A 16,397-nucleotide genomic window follows, 5' to 3' on the forward strand; every position below is an offset into this window, starting at 1 on the left:
CCTGCCTCTGAGGTTCATTGGAGAAAGTATTCAAGGTTTGGCTTGGGCTGGAACCGAGGGGTGCTAAATTGGAGGGTTGGAGATGGGGAATCTGGTTTTGTAATTCCCATAATTCCTAAGCTACTTGGGGCTGATGGGAGTTCGAGTCTAGACTGAGGTACAGTTGGTTTAGATTGAGGTATAACTGTCCGTATAGCCACAACATAACCCACAACCTTTGGGAAATGCAAAGAGTGGGTCTGCAAAACATACTGGATGCAGTTGTGGGGGTGAAATATAGCCTGCATTGCACTTCAAGGCCCAGCTTCCAGAGCCTCCCGATTTTGCTTGAGCCCCCCCCCCCCCGCCTCACTTGCAGCAAGTGGGCATTTGCACTCTGGGTCGGTGAACAAAACCTCCCAGCCGAGATTCACGCCTGTCAGCCACAGCGCTGCCTGCCCTGACAACCAAAATTTGTACTACATACTTTCGAAGAACTCTGTGATCCAAGAATTTGAAGGGGGAGAGAAGGAACGACACACAAATAAAACATAAGCGTTATGAAAATTAGAAGGACTTTCAGAGAGGAAAACCGCAACAAGGGGGGGCGGGGATTATCCTTCTGGCTTTTACAGCAAAACAAAGCATCTGCCCTAGATACCAGTGTTAATTAAACCAAGCAGTTCTTCTGCTTCTGAAAGCATCTCTGGGAAATTAATTAAAATTTCATTCTGGATAAGGTTTTTACACAGAAGGCTAAAAGGAACACACACACACACACACACACACACACACACACACCACACACACAAACCCCTACTATCTAAGAACATACTGTTGCAACTTGAGGCCAGCATACATAGTACTGCTTCCCCCAAATTATGACAGCTTTTTTGGAGCTATTGTGACTGCAGCAGTTGCTGCCAGCTGCATCCATGTGGCAGATGACATGCAAATAAAGCCCATGCCATCCCCCCCCAAACTTCTTTCCTAGAATTGCTTTCTCTTATTGTCATGTTTTGATGAAAACATTTGTGTGTAAGTTCTTCTGGATGTTCAACTCAATGTACAGTGGAACCTCGGGTTATGTACCATCCTCCTTACGAACGCTTCAGGTAACGAGCTCTGCTAACCCAGAAGTAGGTGCTCTTGGTAGCAAACTTTGCCCCGGGATGCGAGCAAAAGTCACACGCCAGCGGTACAGCAGCAGCAGCAGGCCCCATTAGCGAAAGCGTGCCTCAGGTTAAGAACGGTTTCGGGTTAAGAACGGACCTCCGGAACGAATTAAGTTTGTAATCGGAGGTACCACTGTACATGTTAGGTTTGCCTAGGGCATGGATAGCCAACGTGGTGTTATCCAATTCTTAATGTTCTACTTTTCCCATCATCCTTGACCATTGGCCAAGCTGGCAGGAGCTGATGGGAGTTGTAGTCCAACAACATCTGGAGGGCAGCACATTGGAGGAAAGTTGGGTAAACTGGCCCTTAGAAGGTAACAAATAGTATGTGTGGTGTGGTTTTTTAAATTGGTTTCATGAGGCCAATTATCCAAATTTTCACTCTAGTATGAGTTATCCATGACTGTGCAAGCAGAGCGTAGTTGCCATGTGTGCTTTTGAAGGCTGTAGGCTTGGGCTGCAACCACTGTGATCTCAGAGAATGAAAAACATGTCTCCCTGTTACATAAGCAAGCCTCTTCTGTCATTCAAAATGATCAGTGCTGTGGTAAAGGAGAGCAGGGGCCAGCCCTCTAGCTTCACCACTTCCATAGCTGTCCCCCAAGAGGTTTTATCTAACTTCATTGTCTTTGGCTTTTCTCCTGACTTTGTTGTGTCTTTTACATTCTAGCTTCCAATGCTATTACAGTTCACTTTCAGCCACTGCTGCCAGGACATCCCTGTCTCCCAGTTTCATTGACAACAGTCACCTATCAATGCTGGCATTCAGTTATGATCCCTGGAGAGCTTTGGGGAAGAAGGCAAGACAGCTGTATACCAACTGAAGGAGCACATATTTGACCTCAATTCAGAAAGCAATTTAAATGCATAAGTAATGTTAAAACATGAATGGACCTATTTAAATCAATAGATTGCTCATATATTTAAAGCAATGAATGGGACAAAACACTTTTCCGGACTCCTACATTAACTCTAGCCTGCTATAATGAGTTGCTATAAAAAGAAATAATATTCAAAATACCCTGAAGGGTTTTCAAAAAGCAAATTTGTGCATTTGTGCACTTCATTTCAAGATCCAGAGACATCTTGGGGTGAGTTTCAGAACCAGTTGAATAAAACAAATAATCCTCCCCACCATCAAAAAACAAATTCTCGCCAGCTCTTCACTGTTTTGTGAATGATACTCAGAGCTTCACTGTGACATATATCAGATTGAAGCACTAATTGTGTGATCCTATGCATATATAAAAAAAATAAGTCCCATTGAGTTCAATGAGGTTTGCTACCATTCAAGTAGGTATTGAAATGTCATTGAACTCAGTGGGACATATTTTTGGGTAGACAAAAATAGGATTGCACTGTAAATCAAAATAATTTCAAAGCTTATCCCACATTACATTAAAGGTAAAAGGAACATTAGAAAGGTCAGGAACCTATTGGATGGTGTGAGACATAATGTTGGGGTTTTACTAAGAAAGAAAGATGGATGGTATGTTTCCATAGCTGTGCAGCTCCTACTAAAAGTGTGTGGGAAAGAACAGCAGAAATATGGTGATGAGCAAAAAAAAAAAAATGCATCCAAGAAGCAAGGCCAATAATACTTAAACCACTCCCAACAGACATCTGTGTTATCTAGTGAGTAGTATATTCCAGATATAAAAGCTTACTGGATGGTATGGGAAACATACATTATACATGGCCTGCATGTTTTAAACTCTTTATAATACCATTGTTAGAGGCAGCATGGAAATAATTCAGATCTCAGAGGCAGTGAGGAAGGTCAAACAAGAATCCACTGGATGGGCAAACATTTCACAAATAACTAAACAGTCAAGAGTATTCTGAAAGATGAAGAAGGGGTGAAGGGGTGCAGAAGGCCCCACTGAGGTTCAGTAAGCCATACACATACAGTAATACAGGCAGCATGGATAATATATAGTATACACATACATACAATACATATCATATACTATATACTATATAGAAGAGCTCCAGAAACAGAGGCTCCAAATAATCAACCATAAGACCCAGTAGACCCCTCACATATTTTATTGGGTGGTAAGGGACCTTGGACCCTAGAATTTTGCTCCTATGCCAAGTGATTTCAAATCTTTATTAATAAAGCAGGATCACAATAATCCTTAGGTTTGAAGTCCAGAGGCGAATGTAGTGTGGAATCTAGACACATATAAAAAATGTTGTGAATATGCTTTTTTAAAAAAAATAAAAATTGAATTTGCCATAGCTCACCATCTCCATCTAGTGAACACATTTGTATCATGCACTTTACAACAAACTTAAAACATTTTATTTGCAGCTATATAGCTGAGTCCTACCATGTGTAGAGAGGTTGCTCAGAGGGTTGAGAGGATCTTCAGAGTCTTTGGGGGGGATTGGTCATGCAGTGCCGCTGGCTCTGAGCCTCCCTCTGGCAACATTACCATTACCATTTGACTTATGGAAGTTAAAGGTCTTATGTGAGGAGCCTTCTGAAAGCATAGAGGTTCCTCACATTCTTTAGAACAGGCATAGGCAAACTCAGCCCTCCAGATGTTTTGGGACTACAACTCCCATCCTCCCTGACCACTGGTCCTGTTAGCTAGGGATGATGGGAGTTGTAGCCCCAAAACATCTGGAGGACCGAGTTTGCCTATGCCTGCTTTAGAACCCCAGTTTTCCAGGGTTCTAAAACATACAAGGTGTTTCCACAAGTTTAGAAGCCTCCTCACTTCAAACTTTTGCCCCCCATAAGTTGAAATGTTGCAGGAACAGTGACAGATGGCAGAGGTAGTGTGCTTGTCCCTTCACATGTTTATCCTAACTGTAATATCTAAAGGGTTTTTCAAAACTCGGAAAACTGCTCCAAGAACATATCTGATAATCACTCCACAACATAAATCATAATCAAGTAACAATTTGGCTATTGCTAAGAGGTTTCTTGGTATGGTTCTAGATTTGCAGCATGAGGATGTAAGAGACCTCTGTTTCAGATACTCCTATTTTCCTTTCAATGCATAATGAAAAACGTGAGTTCAAAGGCTAACATAAAATCCTCTAATTTTAGTCTTCATCAGAAATCACAGCAGATCTTGGATCCTATGCTTCTATTTTCATTTATTTTCTGAGAAGTTATTTCCATAACGGAATCATCAGACGCATTTAATAGAAGTTTTTGCCACTTATAAATTTTTATTTGCACTAAAAAGCCAACTCTAGGTCTATCTCTAGGGAGCCTCGTCTGTGCCAATATCCTGAAAGACATTTTCATTAACCTTCTTTGACCTTCCATGACCATAATGTAGGCTTTCACAGAACTTATTTTCTGATACTGCACCTCTGTTAGAATATAAACCAATCTAAATTTAAATGCTCATATCAGCAGCAAATGTCTTAGAAGAATAACCTTTGTAAATGCAACATAAATCCTAAGATAATGGAGAGGTTAAAATATGAGGCAAAAATAAAGCAGCACAATTTGAAGAGAATGGGGAAGGCATTTTGGGGAAGTTGCTATTGCCAACGATGTTTCCACATGTTCCTTCATTATTAAAACAAGAGGGAGAACTTTGTTGCTTCTGTATGTTCCTAAGTATAATTCCTTTACCAAAGATGTGTCTACTTCGTGCTTTCATAAACAAATAAAATGCTTGTAGTATTTTTGCACATGTGGGTTCTCTAAACTGATTCAGCAGTCTTCACGTCAGGCGTCCCCTCACTTAAGCGGGAGATATGTTTCAAGACCCCGCACACATAGGCAAAAATTGTGAAAGTGGGGACCACCCTCTAAAAATCCTCTCAATGCCCATTTTTCCTACTCTCCAGCTCTCTCTAACCGTCTTTCCCCAATCCAGACCTAAATATCTGGAGTTGAAGCTCTGGGGCCGGCTGGAAGCTGTGGGATGTGTGGGAAAGTGGCAGCTACTGCTGCTGCGCTACCCTATATACCAGCTATTAGGTGGGAGGCTGAGCAGCCTAAACTAGGGGTCAGTAAACTTTTTCAGCAGGGGGCCGGTCCACTGTCCCTCAGACCTTGTGGGGGGCCGGATTATATTTTGAAGGGGGAAAAATGAACGAATTCCTATACCCCACAAATAACCCAGAGATGCATTTTAAATAAAAGGACACATTCTACTCATGTAAAAACACGCTGATTCCCGGACCGTCCGCAGGCCGGATTTAGAAGGTGATTGGGCTGGATCCGGCCCCTGGGCCTTAGTTTGCCTACCCATGGCCTAAACAAAGCTCTGCTGCCCTTCAGGTCTCTTTGGGACTTCCTCAACTTTCACTAACATCCTTTTGGGGCTCCTTGTGAGACACGAGGACTTTCTAGCCGTCTCCCACCAGGTTTGAATTTATTTATTTATTTATTTATTTCCCGGTGCCACAGTCACGCATGAGTCAATCACACATAAGTGTGGGGGGGTGGGACCTGTAGCAGTCTGTAATTGTTTGAGATTGTAAGCTGCTTTGTGGAGGAAGTTCCTCAGCAAGTGGGGTATTGATATCAATAAACACCAGCCAAGAGCCCTAGCATTCTGTGGCATTCTGACCCCAAAGTTAATCATGTGGAGGGTGAGCGCAAGTTTGCATCCAGATCTTTCAGCTCCATTCACCCCACACATTACAGGGACATGTCTGAGGGAGAAGCAAAAGCTAAAAGACTCCTTCCATGATGTGGAACCCAGCATGGTTTCACATCACATAGGTAGAGTCTACGCTCATAGAACAAGCATTGAGGCTACGCAACTTATGGGCAGTGGGGACATTATAATGGGTTTGGGCTGATGGGCTGTCCTCTGAATACATGCCTGAATAGGGTTAAATAGGGAAATGAAAATATCCCACAAGGAACCTTAAATAAAAGTGGCTATTGAGCCTACATTGACATTTGAGATTTTATCCGCTTCAAAGATTTCCAAAATTTCATCAACCTAGATCCTAGCTCTAGCCTTCCCCAAGCTTGAGTACATAGGCTGCCCCTATCACCTGCAGCTTTGATGGCACCAGAATAGTCTGTGCCAGTTCCGCAGGCTGTGTCTCTTCAGATTTCTCCCCAGCGCATGGGCAGAGTGGGGGCTGAGCTGGCAGGGGACAAGATCACTTGGGGGGGGGGCGGCAAATAGCATGTGTGACCCAACTATCTCTCCACATCAGAAAACGCCTGAACAGGGCTAGATTTGGAAAATACACTCTACTTTACTACAAGCAAATTCTATATAACAGTGGTACTATAAGCCATTGAAGTAACAGTCTCCAAGTTCATCATACCAAGAATCGTTGGCATTTTTAAAGGCGTCTTTGTCTCTTCTTTGTCCTGGACAATGAAGATATTTTCCCCCCATAATTCAGGATTTAATAGTTAATTTTCTGCAGTTCTCTGAAAAGAGAAGAGAGATCATTTTCCCAGGCAGTCTTGAAAAACACCATCCGGCTTAAAGTGTGCATAATGTATCATCTTGTTAGGGTTATTGCCAGGCAGAGACTCTGAAGGGAGGCATCAAATAAGGCTGGGGACTGCTATTCTTCAGCTTGCAGTTAATGATTTTGCCATTGCTACAGTGAAATCAGACCTACAGGGGAAATGGTGCCCTTTAAAGACATATCTGTGAGCTTTTCCCTATGGGGAAACTCTACTTCATCCATGACAGGATTCAGAGGACATCTCAGACACTTCAGAGTTTTAAATCCATTTTACCTTTTAGGCTTTTGTTATTAACCCTATTATTCTGGTCTGAAGAGGGGGTGGGAAGCTAGAGCCAGCTCTCTTGGGAACCAATCATTTCTGCATTTCGATCAGGTAAGGGAAATTCTGTGGAATGATAAGAAGTATTTTTCCCCTAGGGAGGATTCAGAGGTCCTCATTCCCCCCCCCCCACTGCAAAGTGACCTTTCTCTTCCTCCAATCACCTTGTGTTGCTGTTTCCTGGCCTTGGCAACAGATTCAATAAGCACTTATCAACCTGGACTTCACTTCCAAAACATGACAGTAAGCCTGTTTTCTTTCTTTCTTTCCTTTTCTGCTGACTTCCTAGTTCAAGTGTTTCCACATAGTGCATGTGATCATCTTACTTGCGGAAGGAATTGACCATAGACTACGTTGTACTTAATTTTTTTTTAAATCCCTGTTACCAAGATTTGGTAATTTGGCACAGACCTTCCTGACACCCACACGCCAAGTGTGTCAGTCATCTCATCGCACTCTCCCACACCCATTTTTAGTGCCTGCAATATCTAACTCCATTTGTTGAATGTAAAAGGAACCAATTTGATCAGTGGGCAGACACTCCCTCCCCCAGTACCACCTCAGGTTCTACTATAAGTGACATAGGAGTTCTGTAATTTGAATTAATGTCTTTTTAATTAAAAAAAAACATAGCCATGGGAGCTGTAGCTGACAGTATTCTAGTTTTCCAATAATTTCATTTTAGTGGCAGATGACATAAAAATAACTGCACATATGATAAATGTGAAATTGCCAAAAGTGTCATTTTCCAGATAGCATTATGAATAAAATGAACACATTCACGAAGCTGAAATATCAGTATTTCTGATACACATAGCTCCATTGTGAGACTATAAAGCTTCCGGGATGTAAAAAAGAGGGAAAAGCTAGTGCTTCCAGAATTTCAAACATTATCCAATAAAAGGTATCACCTAGTTTACTCTGTAGGACCAACTTTTTTCTCTGTAGTGCTGGTGCCATCTAGTGGATTAAAAATTACTTAACTGGGAAAGTTTCTGTAACTTTTATAACTAATAGTTTATTCTGGTTTCGGCCTGGTAAAATTTCAATTAGACTGAGGTCATAGTTACGATGTTTTCTTTTTAACAGCTTATAAAAGTACTTGACTATGTGAAAACTTCACAAAAGCTTTTGAAACCTGGGAGAGTTTTGAAAATAGTTTACAGTGTCATGATGTGGATGAGTTACTGGTTTTAAAAATGGAGATATCTCCCGGAGTTGAAGTAAGCCCTTTGTTGGTGCTTGTTGGCATCTATATGTCTCGGGAGACAATAGAAGAGTGTGCCTTGTGGGGTGAAGCCAAACCATTGGAGAGTTACAGTGCCTTCTGTGGATGTAGAGGCCAGTACGGGAGAGACATGTTTTGTTGCAGCTGCGGCAGATGAAGGCATCCGGTTTTGCTACAGCAGGTGCACCATGGCGTTTCATGTGCCTATAAATACTTTTATGAGTTATGGCAACATGTTGATAATAGGTAACCGTATAAAAATGCTTCCATTTTCTGTTGGTTGGAAGAATTTGTCTGTAATAACTAGAAAGCTACGAACATGAGTTTGACCAAACTGCGGGAGGCAGTGGAAGACAGGAGTGCCTGGCATGCTCTGGTCCATGGGGTCACGAAGAGTTGGACACGACTAAATGACTAAACAATCTAGAAATGGATGCTTAAGATCAAAATGTTGCTGTTACACTAGCGTGAAAGGTTGCATTTAGAATCTTTTCCTAGGCTAAGATGGACTAGCAAGACTATTTTAGTGGTGAATGGTTTTCTGTGATGTCTTTCATAGTAAAGCTGTATTAAGAGCAGATCCACACCATGCATTTACAGCATATTTAAAGCTGATAACTTCCTCAAAGAATTCTAGGAAACATTGCTTGTTAAGGGCGCAAGGATTGTAGCTCTGTCAGGGTAAAACTACAGTTCCCAGGATTCTTTGAGGTGTAGTGGAGTTTAAATTTGTGCTATGCATAGTCAGAATTCTTTGTGTACAGTCAAATTTGCCAAAACAAAATGTGTAATATTTCTTTATTCTGAGAATTAACAGTCCCAACAATATTTTAGATTATTAGCATTCGAGAGATTTTTATATGTGCACAGTGCAAATTGCATACTGCCCTTACTTGTCTGGAGCGAGATCAAGAAAGCTGAACACCTAAGCAATGAGCCTTTGAAAAGTTGGGGTTCCTTCTTCTTTTCTAGTTTTGCATTTGTTCACAGGCAGCTACTTCTCAGAGGAGTAATCAAAAAGGAAGTGTGGCCTGCTAATTCTAGTCTTTGTACTTGAACAAGAGCAAGAGCCAGATAATCTATTTTTGCCTACTACGGTGTAACCTTTCACGATATTCTTAGGTCTATCCCAGAATACTTCTGCCAGTGACATGTGATTCACAAGGCAGGATCATTTACAGGAAGCACCAAAGGTAGTAAAGAACCCCCATAGCTTCTGTTCCACAGCTCGTAGAGGAATACCCAGGGAAATACTCGTAGTGGAGGGCAGCATTTTTACTGTGAAGGATTGCAAGAGTTTGCTCACCAACCCACTCAGTTTCCTTAAGCCTGCAGCTAAAGATGCCTTGCTGGAGGGAAGGAGTGGCTGAAGTCAGCTTGCTACCATGGTTGTTTTTTTTGGGGGGGGGAGGCCTTAGGCTGTGCGCACATTCCCAACTTAAAATGCACCCAAGTCATGTTGTTTCTCAATTCATATCAAAGCTGGTTTTAGGAAAAAACATGACGTTAGCCACAATCCATACCTATCCTGTAAACGTCATGTACACTGCTCCCCAAACCAGTGGTGGGAACACACTGAATGCAGAGGAAATGGGAGTGTGTACACAGCCTTTGTAATGTCCCAGAAGCTTTGCCCTCCTTATCTATCACTCTCTTCTTCTGCCTTTTCTCTGCTTCACTTGTGTTCTGCTCACTGTGCTGATGGGTAATTGGTATAGAGTTAGCCCAGAGTGCAGCAACTGTTAATGTTACTGGAAGAGCTTCTATGATGCCTACTGGACTTCCACACTGAAATCTTGATGCAGCCAGGTTACCTCATTGAAAACACAATGCCAGTTTGTGGTCTTGTTCTAAATTTCAATCCTTCTTCAGGAAAAAAATATGCTTTTTTTCAGTTTCAGTTAATAGCAGGACAGAAAGAAGGCAACTGGCATTAAGGAAATGCTTAAATACTCATTAAGGGAAGACATGAGTAATGTGAGATTCTGGGGATAAGCAGACCAGCATTTTTCATTTAGTTGCCTGCACGTCTGTGAAAAATATTTTAACTCATGTTCCAGTGCAATAATTTGCCTGCAAATGATAGTGTTGTTGTTGTTGTTTTTCTAAAAAAGAACATCTACTGATGTTTACAAATGGGAACATGTCTTCAGAAACTATCATCTGTACAAGTTGCTTCTGCTAGATTAAGCTAGTTGAGCCTAGATTTTATAAGACAGCCAAGTGTAGAAGATTGTGAGCAATCATATGCACATTTGCTAAAGAAACAAATCCCACTGAAATAAGTTAATACTTTTTATGTGAAAGACTGTGCTGTTAGAGACTCTAGCAATCCTATCAGTCTGTTACATGAACCATTTTAATTACTGTACTAGTGTTTCTGAGTTAGATGGCTTTCCACTGGTTACCGTATTTTTCGCTCTGTTGGACGCACTGGACCATAGGAGGGGGAGAATAGGAAAAAAATTTTTTTTCTTGTTCTCCCCCTCAAAAACAAGGTGCTTTCAAGGTGTGTTCAAGAGCAGGCCTTGCCGCTGCCCCCCGAGCTTGTGGGGCTGGTGGTGGGGGGAAGCGCTGCTTTCCCCCACCGCCAGCCTCAAAGATCCCTGAAGCCTTTGGAGCACAGCTGCATTCTAAAGGCTTGAGGCTTCGGGGACATCCTTTGTAGCCTCCGCAGGGTGGCGGGGTGCCTTCACCCTGCCGCCCTGCGGAGGCTTTGCACAGCCATCCCAAAGCTGGAACAGCGAGACGGAGGGCTGCGCAGCACCCTGTCTCGCTGTTTTGGCTTCGGGAACAGCCTTTCAAGCCTCCGCAGGGTGGCAGGGTGCCTTCACCCCGCTGCCCTGTGGAGGCTTTGTGCAGCCATCCCGAAGCTGGAACAGCGAGACGGAGGGCTGCGTAGCGCTCCGTCTCGCTGTTTTGGCTTTGGGGTACAGCAGGCTGCTCTCCACAAGCCTTGGGAGCCCGGTGGGAACTCCCGCTGGGCTCTGCAGGCTTGCGGAGAGCTGCCCAAAGCCCGGTGTGCACAGCGTAGCGCTCCCTGGGCTTCGGGCTGCAGGCAGCTGTCCGCAAGCCTGCGGATCCTGGCGGGAACTCCTGGAGGGTATGTGCTCAAAATGGTAGGCATTAAGACTAACAGTTTGAATGCCAAAACACAGGGCTACAATAACCAGCACCTGTAACAAGCTACAGTTCCCTTGATTCTTTGAGGGGAAGTCATGTGCTTTGAATATGTGTTGAATGTGCTTTTTGTCGAAATTCAAGCCTTAGTCAGAGGAATTGGCCACTCTCCAGGTGCCCGGCTTGGATTCCTTGTTGATCTCCCCCGTCAGTGACTCCCGGCAAGACAAGGCGAGATAACTATCGGCGATTCTCCTCAAACGTGAGAAGAACACACCACTCCCCCCCTCCCCTGCCATTCCCAGGGAGGGGTGAGAGACAGACAGAAATGTATCTACATGCCTTTATTTCTGTCTTTCCAGCAGTACAGAGAAAACGTGTCTGCACTCTCTTAACACCAACAGCAGAGAGAGAATGACTCCTCCCATGTACTTCCAGTACAGGGTCATGTGACACTCTGAGCTAACATCCGGTGCTCAGTGCACAGAATAGACTGTCCCTTTGTTCCCACGGTACAGTCCCAAAACATCAACATCCTGTTTGGCTTTCCAGTCATCTGGAGCACTCAGCCAGCATTGCTCCTTTTTCGTAACACTTTTAATGTATGGTGTAGCTTTGGCACAACAACAGTAACCTTAAAGAATGCTTAAGAGCTCCCATTTTGGACCCACAGTGCTGGGAGGGTTTCCCCCCTATCTAAATTGCTCCCCAAGCTACTGTTAATCCAACCTGAGAAAAAATAGAGGTACTTGTGGTGGAAGATTTTACAGTCAAAACATAACTACCATGCACAATGTTAGCTAATGTATGAAAGGGGTTAGGACCACAGAGCTATATTTGCTGAAAGGCAGACTCAGAAATGAAATTGGTAGGGAAGGCTCAGTTAAGTCACACCCCCTCACCTCTGGTAAATGAAGAAGTAAAAGTTTATCTCCTCACTCTCTTCTCTTCAAACCTAGTAGCCAATTACATGTGTGAGACTGGCACTCCAAGCCCGGACTCCACATTTAAATAAACTTTTTCTGAATTTTGTACTCAAGAATGCAAGAATGTATTGGTTTTGCTATAAAATTGAATGATGCATGACTGAGACCTTGGTTTACATAAATAAAGCAACTAAACTTACTTCACAGTGTGGTCTATTCACTGCCAGAGGGGTAGAGACGGGGGAGCACATTGTGAGCGCCTGAAACTGGATATTCAAAGGTCTAATAGCCTTTCTTTTCCAAACTTCACAAATACTGCATAGATTTGTATTTTTAAACTCTGCTGGGGGGGTGGGTTTCAAGGCCCACACTTTTGAGTCAAGTCCCACACTTTTTTTAATTCTGGCAGACAGACATTTCTTTTGTACTTTCCCAATCCTTCCCATAATTTGTTTCATACCTGTATTCTGCCCCCCAGGAGGAAACCCGGATTAAGAGCAGCTTGGAGACAGGAACAGGTTTGGGGAAAGGGTTGGCTTCCCAACCCCAGCATCACTGCTTAAAAGCAGAACTATCTGCCGTACCATCATTGCTCTCCCTTGCCAGTCTGTTTGGGCCTTCAGTCTTCAGACAGCAATGCAGAACCTGTTGTTACGGCTCCAACTCCAGTTAGTTCCAGCCAACATGGCCAGAGATCCAAAATGACTGGAGTTGTGGTCCAGCAACATCTGTAGGGCTGCAGGTTCCCCAACCTCTGCCTTAAGCTGTGAGAAGTTAACAACTCTTATCACCTTAAATGGCTATCAACTTTATTTGTGTCATAAGCATCCGAAGACAACTTGTTGCCAAGCTGTATGCATCTGACTCAGGCTTTTGTCTATGGAAAAGCATGTCATAATATAGTTGTTGGTGATGGATCCCATCAAAGTTCTTTTAAGTCTTGCTGACTGTAATGGAATAGTAAAAAGCATATTCTTTTAAATCTCTTCCACTAAATCAATGCAATTTAAAACTATGTGCTGCCTTGGAGTGTTTCCACTAAAGGCAATATTTATTTATTTAACAACACCCACATGGTGACCCATTTACATAAAGTTCTCTGGGAGGAGCTGCACATCAAACAGCACAACTATTCTGGGGAAAATAGGTTGTGGACTGTAGGCATTGGCCGGAATCCAATGTTATGTGGATGGAATTTCACTTGCTAAATGAGACATCACCGTCCTCTTCCCCTCTCGGGCCACCAGATCTGATGCAGAGAGCCCCTCAACCCTCTGGAGCAGGTTTTGAGAGCACACAAGGGGCTGCAGGATGGAGAAGAAAAAGGTGAAGTCCCATTTTGTGCACAGAAGTTGGCTCTGCTTGTGCATGAACAGCATTGGGTATAACCCTTTGGCTCTAGTTGTTTGATCCAACAGAGGAAAGCCTATGGGCATTGACTGGAGAATACTGTAAGCTCCACCAGACACAGTGTAACTTATTTCTGTGTATTATACATAGGCTTCTGCTCCATGGTTAATTGAAATCATGGGTGTACTTCTGCACCTACAATGAGATTTGAGCAAACTGGGCACAGCCCTCAGTGCTTTTTTACCAGAGGGTACCCAATGCACCTGTTGTTGTTGTTAAAAAGTGAGACACTTCCTGTAACAACTTCATGGTAAGTTGTTGTTGTTTAGTCATGTCCGGCTCTTCGTGACCCCATGGACCAGAGCACGCCAGGCACTCCTGTCTTCCACTGGCTCCCGCAGCTTGGTCAAACTCATGGTAAGTACTGGCACCTATTTTTCTAAGCACTGCACAGTCTTAACATAGTTTAAGTAAAGAAGAAGTGTAAGAATGGGGGGGGGCAGCATTTAATCTGATATACTAATGTCCTTTAATTGGCCCTTTATCTGCCTTGTTTCACCCAGACAGGTTGTTTTATCATTGTAGATTGTGACATAAAGGGCATATAATAATCTTTGTCAGGAGACAAGGATCACCATATGGTTTCTGTCTTGCTTAATAGTCTCTTTCATTTGTTACAAATTGGTAAAAATTACAAGAGCCTAGTCCTATGCTTGCCTCACAGTGCCAAGCCCTCCAAGTTACACAAAATAGTACATGTTGTCGCAAAACAAAGTAAATTATGCAAATTGCTCAATTTGCATGATTTATAAAGATTGCTGAATTCAGCTTTCCTTGTGGCAGAAATTGTGCTGTCTTGGCACATAGCTTTAATATTTTTTTAAAGAGCAGTTCTTGCAACCCTTCTGTTGACACTTAACTTTTTCATGCATATAGCATCATTGATAGGTTGCATCTTTCATGCACACAATTACTATGGGGCAGTTTGATCATATAAACACTTTGCAGTGAGTTCCTAACTTGTCCTGGTGAGACACCATAAGATGCTTCTTGTGTAACAATTTTCTTCCACAAATGTCACAGCACTGAAAGGCTGGTGTGTAAGAAATGTTTTGCTGCATGCAGGAAGAAGTGGGTTATTAGATTCCCCCTGAGTAAGCTTTTCTCAGTGAGCTTGCTGTATTCAAAACAGTCATGTTCCCGAGCCAGACAAAAAAACAAAACACTTTGCAGATTTGTTTGAACAAATTGTATTTAATAAGGCACAAGAGGCTGAAATGACTACACATTTCTTGCTAGTTAACACATACAATGTACACAACACCAAAAAAATAAGAATATGTAATCTGTCATATAACCATGAAGGAAAAAACACCAAATGAAACAATTAGCTGTAACTGTATTTACTAGTATTTTACTACAGAAGAAATTCAATTCAATTATGTTAACTAACAAGTCAGAAAGAGCGTGGAGGCAAAAGCTTGATTCCCTTTAATGCCTGCCACATGTTTTCATTTCAAAATGTTCAAGTCAATGTAGTGCTAACCTGCATGTGTCATTAGCGGACCTGGCATGTTCAAACACGTGTCTGCTTTATTTACATGTAAAGTGGGGGGGTGCCCTATAAAGGGCCATATGGGAAGCAGGAGCTGGACCTCCCCAACTTTGTAGCTCCCCCCCCCCCCGCCATCCCCACTAGCAGTTTTCACTATGCTGGGTTCACTTTCAGTATCATAAACCGAATGGAAAAGAATCTATCTTGCATGCCAGCAGGACTAAAAGAGGAATAGCTCAGCACCTCTTCTCTGTGTGCCTTTTTGACCTTCTAGACTAGGAATAGGCAACCTGTTGACTTCCAGATGTTACTGAACTGTAACCTCCATTATCCCTGGCCAGTGACCATACTGGCTGGGGCTGATGAGAGTTGGGGTCCCAATCTCCCACCTCTCTCTTTACATATAAATGTTACAGGCCAGTGTGTGTGTGTGTGTGTGTGTGTGTGTGTGTGTGTGTAAAATCACTGACAGACTTGTGTTATAATTCTTTAAAGCTGAAGCCAGAAGCAACACATTCCGCAACATATTTTAAGGTGTGTTTCACCCTGTGAATGCAGACATGGGTACTCATGCATTCATAAAAAACAAGCAGTCTGACCAAAACTATAGCACAATATATATTCAAACAGAATGAGTAGAATATGAATAAATGTACAGAATTCTAATTAAATCATTTAATGGAACTCAATAAATGCCTTCTTTAATAAGATCATTACTGTAAAGTATTTAATATGTGCTTTTCTGTTGTAAACTGAGTTAGCAATAGCCAAAAATAAGTGTTAACTCGGGTAACTTGGGTTACAAAAGAAAAATCCTGGTGGGGTATGTAAGTTAATGTGAGCACAAACATATGAATGCTAAGATCAGTAAAAAGAACTTAAATGGTCTGCATTTCAGAATATATAATGCAAAATGCATCTGTTGCCTTAATCTATCAGTGTGACCATCTAAGGGCATATTTGCACCACTCATTTCTTTCCTAAAACATGGAAGTGCAAACAATCCCTCCTTAGAATGACAAATTTTTCTGCTGCTGTTTGGGGGTGGACAATTTGCACCTTTAAAAACAGCAGAGGAATTACTTGTGTGAAAGCACCCAGTTGTGTGAGGCTGCAGACTGGGGCAGATACTCATGAGCTGATTTACCGTATTTTTCGCTTTATAGGACGCACTTTTTCCCCTCCAAAAATGAAGGGGAAATGTGTGTGCGTCCTATAGGGCGAATGCAGGCTTTCGCTGAAGCCTGCAGAGTGAGAGCCCCAGCGCCAGCCCCACAAGGTCGGGGGACAGAGGGAGGCGGAACGCCGCCATCCCGCT

At 42.7% G+C, this 16,397-nt stretch overlaps 1 protein-coding gene and 1 long non-coding RNA gene across 3 annotated transcripts in view; one reads left to right on the forward strand and one right to left on the reverse strand.

Moving 5' to 3' along the window:
• GALNT18 (polypeptide N-acetylgalactosaminyltransferase 18) overlaps positions 1–406 on the reverse strand; it is a 354,194-nt gene extending 353,788 nt beyond the window's left edge. Inside the window, exon 1 of the mRNA XM_083598809.1 lies at positions 253–406. The gene's annotated coding sequence lies outside the window, so the exon portion shown is untranslated. The remainder of the gene's footprint in view (positions 1–252) is intronic.
• Positions 1–4,715, forward strand: part of LOC310756471 — an 86,684-nt gene extending 81,969 nt beyond the window's left edge. For both annotated transcript variants that reach the window (XR_014544896.1, XR_014544897.1), the window contains exon 4: positions 1,828–4,715. This is a non-coding gene — a long non-coding RNA (uncharacterized lncRNA). The remainder of the gene's footprint in view (positions 1–1,827) is intronic.
• The last annotated feature ends 11,682 nt before the right edge of the window (positions 4,716–16,397 follow it).

Source organism: Podarcis filfolensis, assembly GCF_964270895.1.
Source record: "Podarcis filfolensis genome assembly, chromosome: 1".
In the NCBI taxonomy this organism is placed as follows: Eukaryota; Metazoa; Chordata; class Lepidosauria; order Squamata; family Lacertidae; genus Podarcis; species Podarcis filfolensis.